This window comes from Dromiciops gliroides, chromosome 2 (assembly GCF_019393635.1).
Source record: "Dromiciops gliroides isolate mDroGli1 chromosome 2, mDroGli1.pri, whole genome shotgun sequence".
Taxonomy (NCBI): domain Eukaryota; kingdom Metazoa; phylum Chordata; class Mammalia; order Microbiotheria; family Microbiotheriidae; genus Dromiciops; species Dromiciops gliroides.
In genome coordinates this window covers 238,558,801-238,572,860 of record NC_057862.1, presented here as the reverse complement: position 1 = coordinate 238,572,860, position 14,060 = coordinate 238,558,801, and the positions used below count along the sequence as shown (strand labels likewise).

The 14,060-nt window shown below is 43.1% G+C and overlaps 1 protein-coding gene across 2 annotated transcripts in view; it reads right to left on the bottom strand.

The window, feature by feature from the left end:
• NUMB (NUMB endocytic adaptor protein) overlaps window positions 1-7,453 on the bottom strand; it is a 179,518-nt gene extending 172,065 nt beyond the window's left edge. For both annotated transcript variants that reach the window (XM_043982760.1, XM_043982761.1), the window contains exon 1: window positions 7,372-7,453. The gene's annotated coding sequence lies outside the window, so the exon portion shown is untranslated. The remainder of the gene's footprint in view (window positions 1-7,371) is intronic.
• Window positions 7,454-14,060: the final 6,607 nt, after the last annotated feature.

Below are 14,060 nucleotides of genomic sequence, written 5' to 3'. Positions count from 1 at the left end.
TACTGTATCAGGCAACCTCACAGGTAACTGTGAGAAGCAAGGATATCAACACGTGACCTGCTCACCTGTGTTCCTTCTATAACACATTAATTTCATATAGTCAAGCCTCTTCATATTACAGATTAGGAAACAGGTTATATAAATATATATCCCCCCTACTGGAGTCTTACTTTGATACCTGGAGTGTGGTGTGAAGGTGACCCTGGATTCTTGAAGATTATGCTGGTGGAATGTCTGGCAGGTTCCACCAAGCTGAGAAGACTTAAGAATATGGGCCTGGTAATGGACTTCTGTTTTTCCAGGTTCCCAGGTTGGTTGCAGTGTGATTAATTTTTTGACCCCAACTCTCAAAAACCCTCTAAATTGCAGAAGGGTTGAAATCTGGCTCAAAGAAATTAGAGATCATATGCAAAGTGTTTTGCAAACCTTAAAGAGCTAGATAAATTCTATTTATTATCATCATTATTATTATTGAAGTGTATGGATGTGAACAAACATATACATATGCATACCATTCTACACTCTCTCACACAACCCACCTTGTTATCAATGGCTGACTGTTTATTTAAGAAGAGAGGGTAAAGGGGAAAAAAGATCCTAAAAACACTAAGGGACCAGTCCTGAAAGTAAACCTGATTTAGTCCCTTGAATGGACAGGAAGAGTTTGGAGATGCAGATGGTAAGATAACTGGGGAGTCTTAACCAGCTAATGCCAGGCCTAAAGTCCTAGAAGCTGCTGAGAAAAGTAATGTACACAACCAGGCTTCTTCCGGAAGCTGGAGCCCATCCTGTCTGAACAAAGATCTGCCCAGCAGGCTCATTCCTTTCTTTGCCAATGCAAAAATGCAAAACCTTCTCTTTACCGTCTCTACATACCTTAACCCCTTTCACTCCTCCCATTCTGTTTCAATATAACTGACAAATTTTTTTCTTGGCATTTAATGATATTTTCCTAACATAACTATTTTCTGACATCCTGGACTGTCTCCCTATTTTTCACATATATTTTCATATACCATTATTCTGCCTCTAGAAATCCAATCTATGCATTTTTTTTAAAAATGTATTCCCAGTATTTAGAACGGAATTAAGATGGTTGTAGCAACAGATAGGAAGAAAACAAACAAAAAGGGGGAAAATTAACAGGAAAACTCTATTTCCTCACTACTTCTTCATAACTAAGAACATCTCTGAGCCTCAGTGAACTTATCTGCAAAAGGGATTGAACTGGGACAGCTAGGTGGCAAAGTGGATAAGGCACCAGCCCTGGATTCAGGAGGACCTGAGTTCAAATCTGGCTTCAGACACTTGACACTTACTAGCTGTGTGACCTTGGGCAAGTCATTTAACCCTCATTTAACCCCAAAGGGGGGGGGGCTGAATTATTTTTATGGTTCCCTTCCCATTTTAATATATGAGTTCAGAGCTTTTTGAACACAAAATCTGTCAGGCATGCCTTCCAAGTACATCATAAAAACTGAGCCAATACATTTGTTCCAAAAACAAAAGCAGCATGAAGCTTTGTGTGAACTCCAGTAAACATGTTATCATATATCTAATATATATGCTTATATGTATATATAAAGGTCATAAGCTCAAAGATATTTTTCTGCTACAGAGATTCTCAAAGTAAACTGAAAACCAACTGTAGAAATTGTCAATTCAAAGTACATGAGTTTCTGTCATAGGCATATCTCCATGAGGAATTTGTTTTATGGATAGAAAGCAGGAGACAGAAAATGAATCAGAAGCTATTATTACTGAATATAGAATTAGCTATCAAACAGAATATGAAAAAGTTCATTAAACTTCATTTTTTAAAGCTTTTAACTAAATAATCTTTGATATGAGACTGTCTTGCAGCTGAAAGAATAGCTTTTCCAAGGTTTTAAAATTACCATTTATTCAATTACAGATTAACAAAGCTCACTGTGAAATAAATTAGACAATCACAGCTGCTCAGAGATAAGTATGATTGAATTAGAGATGAATACTGTCAAATGAAAAAACTTTTACTAAAAGCAAGAAAGTGAGCAATCATTACTATATACAGATACAGAAGTTCTGAAGAACAAACTTCCACATTGTTACACACTCAGTTAAGAGTTTCCATCCCTCTACTAATGGCTACAAATGTAGCTGCTACATGGTGCCTACACCAATTATATACCAACAACCACTCTAGTAAGTAGTAATACTAGTATTACTTAATATGGAGAATCAAATGCCCAGGATATTTACGGTCTAGCCACATACTACTAAAAAATCTATTATAACAAAAGCAAATAAATCTACTTTGTGTAAAAAGATGTGCCGTGCTGATACAATGAAAAGTGAATTAACTACATAGTTTGTAGCCTCCCAAATAAATATAAGCTCCTGAAAATATACATATATGCTGATCTCAGGATGCTGAAAATAATCTTTAAGGAGGTGGAGAAAACAGCAACTCCTCCTGCTAGCTGCACAAATAGCTTCTCCATAATTTCATAAAACATTAAGGAGCATGCTACCAAATCTCACAAATTAAAGGTTTTGATGAGATGCAGAGCACTGTACAAAGAAAAATATTCTTTCCCTCTTCAGGTTGCTCTATCTCTATACCCAACACCACTGAAACAGAACTGAATCAATATCTTCTAAAAGAAAACCATCTAGCATGTGGCAAAAGAAACAGTATCATGGTATCAAAAAAATTTTATATCCTTAAAGTAGCTAAACATCATGGAGCATAGATCACTTTTAAGTCACTCAAACAAGTTACTGTGCAAGGTGCATCACATCCAGATATTATTCTTTTTTTCTTTTTTTCTTTCTTTCTTTCTTTCTTTCTTTCTTTCTTTCTTTCTTTCTTTCTTTCTTTCTTTTTTTGGTGAGGCAATTGGGATTAAGTGACTTGCCTAGGGTCACACAGCTAGTAAGTGTCAAGTGTCTGAGGCCACATTTGAACTCAGGACCTCCTGACTCCAGGGCTGGTGTTCTATCCACTGTGCCATCTAGTTGCCCCCAGATATTATTCTTAAGAGGAAACTTATTAAAATACGTGTCATCTGCTTACTAAATCATTTGTCATTAAGATTCTACTATCGGGGCAGCTAGGTGGCGCAGTGGATAGAGCACTGGCCCTGCATTCAGGAGTACCTGAGTTCAAATCTGGCCTCAGACCCTTGACACTTACTAGCTGTGTGACCCTGGGCAAGTCACTTAACCCCAATTGCCTCATCAAAAAAAAAAAAGATTCTACTATCCCAGGTTCATCTTGCAAGCAGGTAATTATATAAAGCACCATTCCTTCTCCATATAAATGCTAAGAAAGCTCTCTCACACAAGAAAAATATGACCTGTCCTTTTAAAACTACTTTCATAGTATTTCTTTCAGAAGTAATAATGTAAGGACACTGGGCAAGCCTCAAGCAATTTTAAGTGGCGAAAAACATGCTTTTTTTTTTTTTTTGGTATTCTCACTAAAGCAATGATCCCTTTAGAATGTATCCTATTTAGTTCCTACTTATTTTGTTCTATGAAAAATGTTCCCAAACCAGTTCATTTCAGTAACCTGTGGAAAAAGATTAGGAGTTTACCATCAATAAGTTAACAAGTTCAGATTTTCTCATAGACCACAGACAGAACAAGAGTAAGAAAGAACCAAAGGAAGGGCACATGTGAAAAACAAGGACTCATCTCTTCTGTTCCAAACTTAAGTTCTTGTACCAAAGACATTCTCATTCTCATTCTCTCTCTCTATATATATATCTATATATCTATATATATAGATATATATAAAGTTCAGGGCAGCTAGGTGGCGCATTGGTTAGAGCACCAGCCCTGGAGTCAGGAGGACCTGAGTTCAAATCTGGCCTCAGACACTTAACACTTACTAGCCGTGTGACCCTGGGCAAGTCACTTAACCCCAATTGCCTCACCCCCCCAAAAAAAGTTAAACAGACTTAACATAAAAGAATTCAAATCAAAATTTAAGAAGTAGTCCTGTGAGAAGTTAAATAAATTAAATTAGGCTTTGGCCCTATTGAGATGGATATGCTGATGTGACATCCAAATGGAGTTGTCTTATACATAAATGTGATGCAGAACTACAAAGGAGTACAGAAAAGAAGTGAAAACTGATATACAAAACTGTGTGTCATCTACACAGAGTTGATAAACGAAGGCATGGGAATAACTGGTTCATATGAAAAAGATCTGGAGATCTTAATGGACCTCCAGTTCAAAGGTAGGAAGAGTACATGGTGCAATGAAAAGAACAATGTATTTGCAGCCAGGCTTTATCATTTACTGTGTGGCCTTAGGTAAGTCACTTAAGCCCTCTGAACCTCAGAGTTTCATCAGTTGTGAAATGAGGAGGCTGGACTAAATGCTCAAAGTGCCTTCCAGTTCTAAGTCTGAAATTATAAAAGGCTAGCAAAATGAACAAAAAAACCTACTGTGACCTTAGGCCTAATTAGGAGAAGAATCATAATAACAGGACTAAAGAGGCTGAACTCTGTCCTGGACAGACCACATCTAAAATACTGTGTTCGATTCTGGGCACCACATTTAAGGAAGGCAGAACTAGGAACAATGAATGGAAGTTCCAAGGAGGCTGACTTAGGTTTGATGTATGGAAAAACTTTCACAGAATTAGAACTCTCCAATGTGAATTGGTCTGACTTGGGGAAGTAAGATCTCCCTCTATAGAGGTCTTCAAACAAAGGTTCTAACCCATAAGCATCTAGTGCTTCCCCCCAAAAGTTAACTTCGATTCATTTTATATACATGTTGCTCCACCAACAGAATGTAACCTTGCAAGCAAGGGCTTGTTTCTGTATCCCCAACAACTATCAGAGTGCCTTGTACCTAATAAGTGCTAATAAATGCTTGTTAATTATGAGGGATGATACAGAAGGGGTTCCTGTTCAGGCTCTGATCTGGGTTTATCAGACTATGAGGTCCTGGAGAGCAGGAGCTGTCTTTTGCCTTTCCTTGAATTCCCCACCTCTTGACAGAGCACATGACACATAACAGGCACTTAATAAATGTTGTCTGCTGAACAACCAAAAATGCCAGAGCCTTTGCTGCAGGATGTGTTTTAATAGCTGGTTAACAGCAGTGTCCCATGCTAAAATGGGATTTACAAATTTTTGCAGTCTAGTCTCTTAATAAGTGTGCCACCTCTCCTGCTTAAAGTTCCTACTTTATTACTCCTTCCATAAAACAATGGTAGCTCCGTTCTGCTCTGTTCCCTACTCACTTGGCTTAAATGTACAATTCTCTAACAGAATAACTATTCTCTAGTTTTCCTGTCTGTGACTCTTCATCTTTCTAAAACTTTCTCCCTGACTCATCTTTCCTTCAGCTGTTTCTTTCTTCCTCCCCTAGCCCCCAACAGTTTTTTCTCGCTTCCAAATTCCCCAGTCTGCCTGTATCCCTACTTGTCATTCCCCCAACCGAAAGAGAATCTTCCCTTCTAGGATCCCCAAAACGCATTACTGAATCTTACCTCCCACACCCCTTTGCAGATATGGCCGTGGTTCACATAAGTTACTTAGGTAGTTGAAGGTAGTTTTTATTACTAAGTTTCTTCCTCTTTGGGCCATATTAGAGCATTGCCAATGCTCCCATGGTCAATCCCTCCACTCTGTGTCTCCCAGACAAATTTCTCAGCGGCTGCCACTCCCTCTCACAGGAACTTCCTTTGCTCACTAGCCCTAGCAGCTCCCTTTGACCCTACCGCGATCAACTCGGGGGATCCGGAGGAAACTCACAAGCCTCTCTTCCCACCTGACCTATCTCCTTAGTTTTCTCTTTAAAACACCTTAAGACACACCCCTTAGATTTCCCCGGATTCACCATTTTCAGAACCACAAAGCGGCTTCTCCGACCCCGCCCCTTATCCCAAGCTGGTCAGAGTCGGTTTCCCAGAGACCCAGGCCACTCCCCATCTCTCCAGACCCTAAGTACTCCCAGTTTTCCATTATTCTCCTCCTCCCACCCCCACCCGCACACTCTGGCTGCTGTTCCCATTTCCACCTGTGTCTTCCTCCCCAATCCCAAGACCTGGCCCGAGACCAGCTCCAAGTCTGCTCCCCCACCTCCCGCCCAGCACTTCCCCCTCCTCCAGATCCGGCTGCGGCCCAAGGCCCCTCTCCTACACACTCAGACTGCTTCTCATACTTCTCCCTAACACCCAAACGGCTCCCAGTTTCCTCAGGGTTTCTCCTCCTCCCAATGGTTCCTCCTCTCCCTCAGGTTTCCTCTGCCTCAAAAACAAATTGCTCCCCCTTTTCCTCAAGTTTCCCTTGCCCTGGAGCCAAGCTGCTTCCCTAGACTTAAAGAGCTCTCCCTCTGAAGAACTCTCCATTCTTTCCCAAGTGCCCCTGTCCCCAGAACTTCCCTCGCCCGGAGGCAGAAGTGCTCCCCTATACCTAAATAGCATCTCCCTTCCATTTCCCCCTCCCCCAAACTGAGCTGTCCCCCTTTTCCCCACCCCTCCAGGCTGAACTGCTCATCCTCACTCCATTATTCCCCCTCCCCAAACCTGAACTGCTTCCCCTCTCCCCATGCCACCTCTCCCTCATATTTGAACTGCTCCCCCTCTTCCCACTCTCCCCCAAATGTGAATTGCTCCCCATGCTATCCCCCAACCTGAACTACTCCCCTTACCTTCACCCCCTCCTGAAAACCTGAACTGCTCCCCAAGCCTTCTCCCTTAAGCTTCAACTGCTCCCCTTTTTCCCTCTCCCCCAAACCCGAAATGCTCCCCATGCTACCCCTCCTCCAAACCTGAAATGCTCCCCCTTCCCACGATCCCTCCTCTCCCAAAGCCAAACTCCTCCCATATACCTGAACCGCTCCCCCTCCCCCTGACCTGTGAACTGCTCCCCGTTTCCGCCCTAGTTCCCTTTCCTCCATCTCAACTGCTCTCTCCCCCCCCCACACACACACCCCGAGAAGCCCCCCTTCCTCCCCGCCCCCTCCTCCCCCACACTTGGCTGCGCCCCATCTCCCCAAGGTCCTCCCCCCCTCAACCTGGGCCGCCCCGCTCCCTCCGAAGCCGCCGGCTCTTGGGTGCCCAGTCTGTCCTCGGCGTCCCCGAGGATCCCTCCCCCCCACCTCTGGGGACACGGCCCGCGCCGCCCCTGCCCCCGCTCCCCTCCGCACTCGCCGGCGCCGGCAACACCGGCAGCGCCCGGCAAGGGGCCGTAGCCTCTGCTCTCAGAGGGGCTGGAAGAGAGGGCGCGCCCCCGGCGGCCCCCAGCCTCCCCCGCCCGCAGTGGCAGAGGCAGCGCGAGCGCCGAACTCGAGCCTCCGCCCCCTCGGCCCGGGCACCCCGCCGCGGGCTCCGGGCCGCCCGGCCCAGCGGCTCTCACTCACCTGCCGCCGCCCGAATCCAACTCCAGTGCCGCCGCCTGCCTCTTCCTCCGCCGCCAGTCGCCACCAAGCGCCACCACCTCCCCCATGACAACAGGCCCACCCGTTTCCATACTCTGGGGTCGCTCATTGGTTATCGTAGGGGCAGCTCTCACCTTCGATTGGTAGTAAGGGCCTGCCCGTCACGGAAAACGCCCCGCCCCTTTTGGGAGACTCGGTATTCGCCCCAGACTGGACCTGCAGCGCCCTCCCCCGAGTTTCAGTTGTAATTGGCTAAGGGAATGGAGCCATCGAAAATGATAATAGGCTGCAGATACTGCCTGTTTAGTCATCTGGCAGGGAACGAGCCCGCCAAGGGTGGTTAGAGCTTATGCAGTTTGGTTGCACAACAGAGAGGTAAAGATGAGACGGGGTTCTGAGTTTCAGGTGGGACCTGGAAAGGTTAAGTCGACTGCCCTTCAGCTTCATCCCTTTCTCCATTTTCTAATAGAAACTCATTCATCCAACTTCCACGTAGGCATGGTACTTGCAGAACGCCGAAAGTTTATGAAACCGATCCGAAATGCCTTGTGCGCAAATGTAATGTGCGTCTGTCAGTCAGTCAACAAACATTTACCAATCGCCTACTGCGTGCCAGGCACTGTGCCTTAGCACAGTTACAAAGAAAATCAAAAAACCGCCCTGCTCTCTAGGAGCTCACAGTTCCCAAGGGGAGGGTGGGGACAACACGGAAACGACAATGTGCAAATCAAGTTACGGGATATCCAAAAAATCTTGCAGTTTTAAACTTTAATCACTGTGAAATATCCTGTACCGCCTGGGTAAATTGGAGGTAATCTCAGAGGAAAGGCGCTAAGACCATGGGGAACTGGGAAAGGTTTCTTGGTGAAACATGAAGGAAGCCGGGAAGGAGAGAGAACAAGGGAGAGAGATCCAGGCCTGGGGGACAGTCAGTGAAAATGCTGGTGGTGGGGAGACAGAATGTCCAGTGCAAGGGACAGCAAGGAGACCAGTTCCACTGGAATTCAGAGTTGGGAGTAAGGGGAGGGAGGGAGAGGGAGAAGGGGAAGAGAGAGACACAGAGAGAGAGAGAGAGAGAGAGAGAGAGAGAGAGAGAGAGAGAGAGAGAGAGAAAGGAGAGAGAAGCCGAATTATCTCTAGGTCTCCAAATCACTGAAATTAACCTGGGCTTCTCCGGAGGTCTTCAGAATGTTCAGTACCTACATATTGATTGAACAAAAACCAACACTCCTTGACTGTAAGTCTAAACGCTCCTCTACTACAGAAGTGGCCTGTTAGCATTTCCCCAATACATCAAAACCTAGAGCTGGCTGTCTTCTCTGAGGTGAGTAGGCAGTCATTAACTAGTTTAGATTAAATGGGCCATGCTTTTCCCTTGTCATATCCTGATAATTAGACTATTCCCTACAAACTTGCTTCTTCCTGTTCAGCAGTTCTCAAATAGCTCTATTAGATGTGTGTTAAAGACTTACAAAACTAGACTTTTTCTCCCCTAAACTGTCTATATTAGTGCTATTGAATGAATGGCAGGTTTTTTCCCCCCACATCATTATCATACACAAGAAAGAATGATTGTGGTTTTTTAAAAATTCACTTAGTGTATAGATAATAGTAGGTTTTTTAAAGCTAGCTGCTGCTACAAAAAATTTCCATACTCTTTGAATTATATTCATTATCATTAGCTTTTTCGAGGTGGTTCCTGATATAATGTTCAACCAGTTTTAGGGTGGGGTTTTTTTGGGGGTTTTTGGTTGTTTGTTTGGGTTATTCCCCCCCCCCCAAGTGAAGAGAAGTGATTAGAATTCCCTATTTGATGTAAGTCAAAATTAAGTTCAGTGGCGAGGCAGCTAGGTGGTGCAGTGGATAAAGCATCAGCCCTGGATTCAGGAGGGCCTGAGTTAAAATTTGGCCTCAGACACTTGACACTTATTAGCTGTGTGACCCTGGGCAGGTCACTTAAAACCCATTGCCCAGCAGAAACAAAACAAAACAAAAAAATTAAGTTCAGTGTCTTTGCATGAGTGGGAGCTATGGATGCAGAACACTGTTGTATACTCCCAGTCTAGGTTATTGAATCTGTTGGTTTGCAGAAATGCTTTTATCTCTTTCTTTTTTTATTCTTTGTAATAAAGAATAGCTCTCTGGGTGAGGGAGGGGCATATTGGGAAACAAATGTGATATAAAAAGATAATAATTTTTTTAAAACTGGGTTCAAATTCCACCTCCAACACCTTGGACAAGTCACTTAACCTATGTGCCTCAAACAACTTCCCTAGGATTTAGCTACTAAATTATAAAGGCTGGGAACTGCCTTCCCATCTTTGCCTGTTGAACTCCTACTCATTCTTTAAAGACCAATTCTAAAGGCTTTCCAGATGTCCCAGTTAGTCATAATCTTATCCCTCAGATGAATTTAATCATATACCATTATGTATCAGAGGTGGGTAGGTCTCTTTCCCCTTCCTACAGGGGTTGGGTATGGAAGGACATTCATACAGTCATGAGGGGTTTAAATCATAAAGTTGAGAAATTATTTCCCTGATAAGTCCCTTCTCTACTGGGAGGTTGAAGGGGTGGGGGAAGGCCTCTCTGAAGAGCCAAGTATAGTCTCTATATAATAGATATCCTATTTCTTAACATTTAGAGGCTACTCCTTTACACCTCTCAGCTCCTCATCCATCTTCATTCTTCTCAAGCTCCTTTGGGTAAATGCAGAGCAAAGAAATTCAAAAACAAGCATATAAAGACCTATCCCAATTATCTGGTGCATTGTCCAGGGACCTTTATCAATCTGAGTACTGTGCAGTTTTTTTCTAGTCTAGTTTTAAATATCTTAAACGCTGCAGGAGATTATTCTACCATTAATTATACCTCATAGTCAAAGGATGTTTTTCCTGATTGCTTTCCTGAAATGTTCTCCTTTTCTCATCTCCACCTTCCAAGACAACAGAACCCGGAAATAACCTCTGGCTCATTTTAGTGACTCATAAGAAGACTGTAAATGGAAAGTGTAGAAGCTAAAATAACCTCAGAGAAGTCTGAATCAGCTAGCTGAAGGGAAGAGCAGACAATGACCACAATAATATGGAAGCCAAGTGATAAGATAATAGTGAGCAATGCTCCGGGATGGTGCTGCAGAAGGAATTCTGGATTGTAAGTCAGAGGTATGGGGTGTGAATCCTAACTCTGCTTCCTATGGGACCCCAGGCAAATAAGTCATTTCACCCCTGTAGGCCTCAGTTTCCTCATCTGTAAAATAAGGGAGTTGAACTCAATTATCTCTAAGGTACAATCTATATCCATAACAAAGTGGCATTCTTTCAACGTATCACCAGCACCTTTCTTCTCTCTGGGTCTGCCAGTGTACAGGACCTATCAATTTTGGAGCAAGTTAAAAGGCAATTAATGTCCCAAGAGATAGGAAACAACAATATCATGAGAAGACATTGCTATTATTATGACAGTTTTAATCATAATGATTTTCAAGCAGCAATAGTGAGTAGGCACCACTTAGAACCTAGGGTTAGATGCCATCCTTGCTGAGAAGGCTCATTGTCTCTAAGAAGGAGAGACAGACAATTTACATAAAAATGAGCTGGCTGGCTGCTCTAAAGGTCAAATATTCATTCAATTTCATAATTTCTTTTAAATGCATCACTTAGTGTCTTGGCTCACATGTCAGTCTTACTATCCCTAATCTAAAACAGAAAAGAAATTGAGAAAGAACATATGAGGGGGGTGACTGGAAAACAGTAGAAAGAGGGAAAATCTGAGATTGTAAGAAAGAAAAATATGAAATAGAGGAACATTGTGTCTCTATGAATTAGTAGTATTGGCCAGGCTAGGGGAAATGCAATTTGCTTATACCCTGTCTTCATTTTGTATGCACAAGGTAATCCAATAGCATAACTACTCCATCCAGCATGTCTTTTCTTTCATTTTTTATATGCTTTTCCACCACAACCTCTGTCCTCCTCTTGGAAAACAAGAATCTTGGAGTCTTGGAGTCTGCTATTTTGCAGTCAGTCTGTGACTATGGAGGCATTGTAGATGATATCTGTCCAGTGGCCAGTTGTGTAAGGTTAAGGTGGCAGGTGTGATGAAGGTGAAGGTAGTCTTTATAAATCCCAACAAAGCAAAAAAATGAAGAACCCATGGCAAATGGACATTGGTCCATCTGGGGAGAAATCAAAGTGCTTTGAACTTGATTTTAATTTTTTGCTTATTTTTTCTTACAGTCTTTCTGGGTCATTTTCCAAGCAAACAGAATCAAATTAACCCCCTCAATTTGTTTCTGCTTGAGTCCAGAAGAGTATTCTCATTTAGGAAGAGATCCATGTGTTCTTTCCTGGACTCTGCATGTAATTCCAAAAGGATTAGAGAACCACAAAACAAACCAAAGAAAAGACAATTATCCAGAGAGCAGATGGAATCCAGAGCAGCCCAAAGCTGGAAACTGGCCAAGTCTTTCAATAAAAAATAGATTTCTGATTTAAGTATCTGAGAATGAGGTAGTAAGGAAGGAAGAGGGGGAAAGAGAGGGGATGGCAAGGAGAGGTGAAGAGGAAAAAAGGAAGGGGCAGAGGAGAGAAAGAGGGGGTTGAGATACACAGAGGTGTAGAGAGAGGCAGAGAAACAGGGGCAGAGACAGACACAGAGAGAAGAAAAAGAAAAAGGAGGGGTGAGGGGGGGAGTAGAGGAGGAGGAGGGGGAAGGAAGAGAAGGAGGAGGAGGAGGAGGAAGAAGAAGAAGAAGAAGAAGAAGAAGAAGGGGGGGGGAAGAGAGTGCACCCTGAAGCAGTTTTGAAGTCCTGCTCTCTCTGGGTGTGGACTTTACCACCATCTCAGTAATCCCTGGTTTCACAATCAAGTTCCACCAGCTAAGTACAAGCCACGCCATTGGCTGTATGGGGAGGATTGTCAGGAATTCAGCATATGGAACAATTGCTACTCTGAAGCCTGGAAATCCTTCCAGTGTTCAAAGGATGTTGGTTTGGCACTAAGGCAAAATCAACTGGGTATGCTACATCCAGCTAGCCAAGAAATTGTAGAAAAGAACTCATCATTTCATCTGATTTCATAAAGGTAAATGGTTGTAAGCATTGCCCAGAACAAAAAGGAAACTATAGAAATGTTTTCATTGGCTCCAAGCTGTCGAGCTTCCAACTGAAGGAGCTGCCAAGTTATTTGTTATTCACACAATACTAAGGGCTTTTAGGGGCAGCTAGGTGGCACAGTGTATAGAGCACTGGCCCTGAAGTTGGGAAAACCTGAGTTAAAATTTCACCCCAGAAACTAGCTGTGTGACCCTGGGGAAGTCACTTAACTCCAATTGCCTTAAACATCTGGACTGTCTCCAGTCACCCTGATGTATACCATGCCACTGGATCCAAGTGGTTCTGGAAGAGAGAGTGAGGCTGGTGACCTTGCAACAGCCCTCCCTCACTTAAATTCAATTCACTGAAAGTTATGACATCACCTACTGATGTCATGGTGCTCTGCAGGAATGAAGGATAAACAACAATAATAACAACAAAGGCTTTTGCTCAAAGGTCACAGAAAAGAGCAATCACAGAAAGGTAAAGGTGGGATGCTTTCTGGACTATCTGACTTCTCAAATACCAGTCCTGAGTGGTTTTAGAATAAGCAAACAGTGCCTCTTCATTACACAATGTTCATTGATGTCCTTTGAAATAAAGTATGTGCAATTCTTGGCACCTCACATTCTCTGCAATGTGGCTTGGTGCTTATAAAATGGGATGCCTACTTCCCTCAGTTCCAAACATGCTACTTAATTGAGTTGTTATTATTAGTAAAGTTGTGTACAGACCAACAATTCCTTTTCAGGAGTAACCCAAGTCATTCAGGACATCTAGCACCATTTAAAGTTACACATTCCTCTTGACAGTTTCTAGGAGATAAAGACATACTCCAATAGATTCTACACAATAGGAATGATGCCTAGAAATTATAGGATCAGAGATTCAGAAATGAAAAGTAGCAGTCATCTAGTCCAGCCACTTCATTTCACAGATGAGGAAACTGAAGCCTTACCAAGGCTGAAAGACTTATTTGAGATCACATATAGGTACTAAATAGCATATTAGAGATCTGAACCCAGCCTCTCTGACCCCAATCAAGTTCCCCTTACATTGAGCCATATGGAAAAATCATTTCTAGTAGGATCAATCTGACCATATTTGTTGTTGTTTAGTGATTTTATTCCTGTTCAACTCTTCGTGACCCCATTTGGGGTTTTCTTGGCAAAGATACTGAAATGGTTTGTTATTTCCTTCTCCAGTTCATTTTACAGATGAAGAAACTGAGGAAAACAGGGTTAAGTGACTTATGCAGGGTCACCCAGCTAGTAAGTGTTTGAGGCCAGATTTGAACTCAGGAAGATGAGTCTTCCTAACTCCAGGACCAATACTCTATCCACTGTGCCACCTACCTGACCCCAATTCTGACAAAAAAAAAAAGTTATTTTCTGTATTTATACTACTTCCAGAAAGACTCAATGCTCTTTTACTCTCTGTACAACCCCCCACCCCACCTTGAGACACACACACACACACACACACACACACACATATCTAACTTATCCTTGGGAACCTTTACAAGGGAAAAAATATGGGGCTTTTGTGGTCAGTGTACTTTCCCTCTGACTTCTGA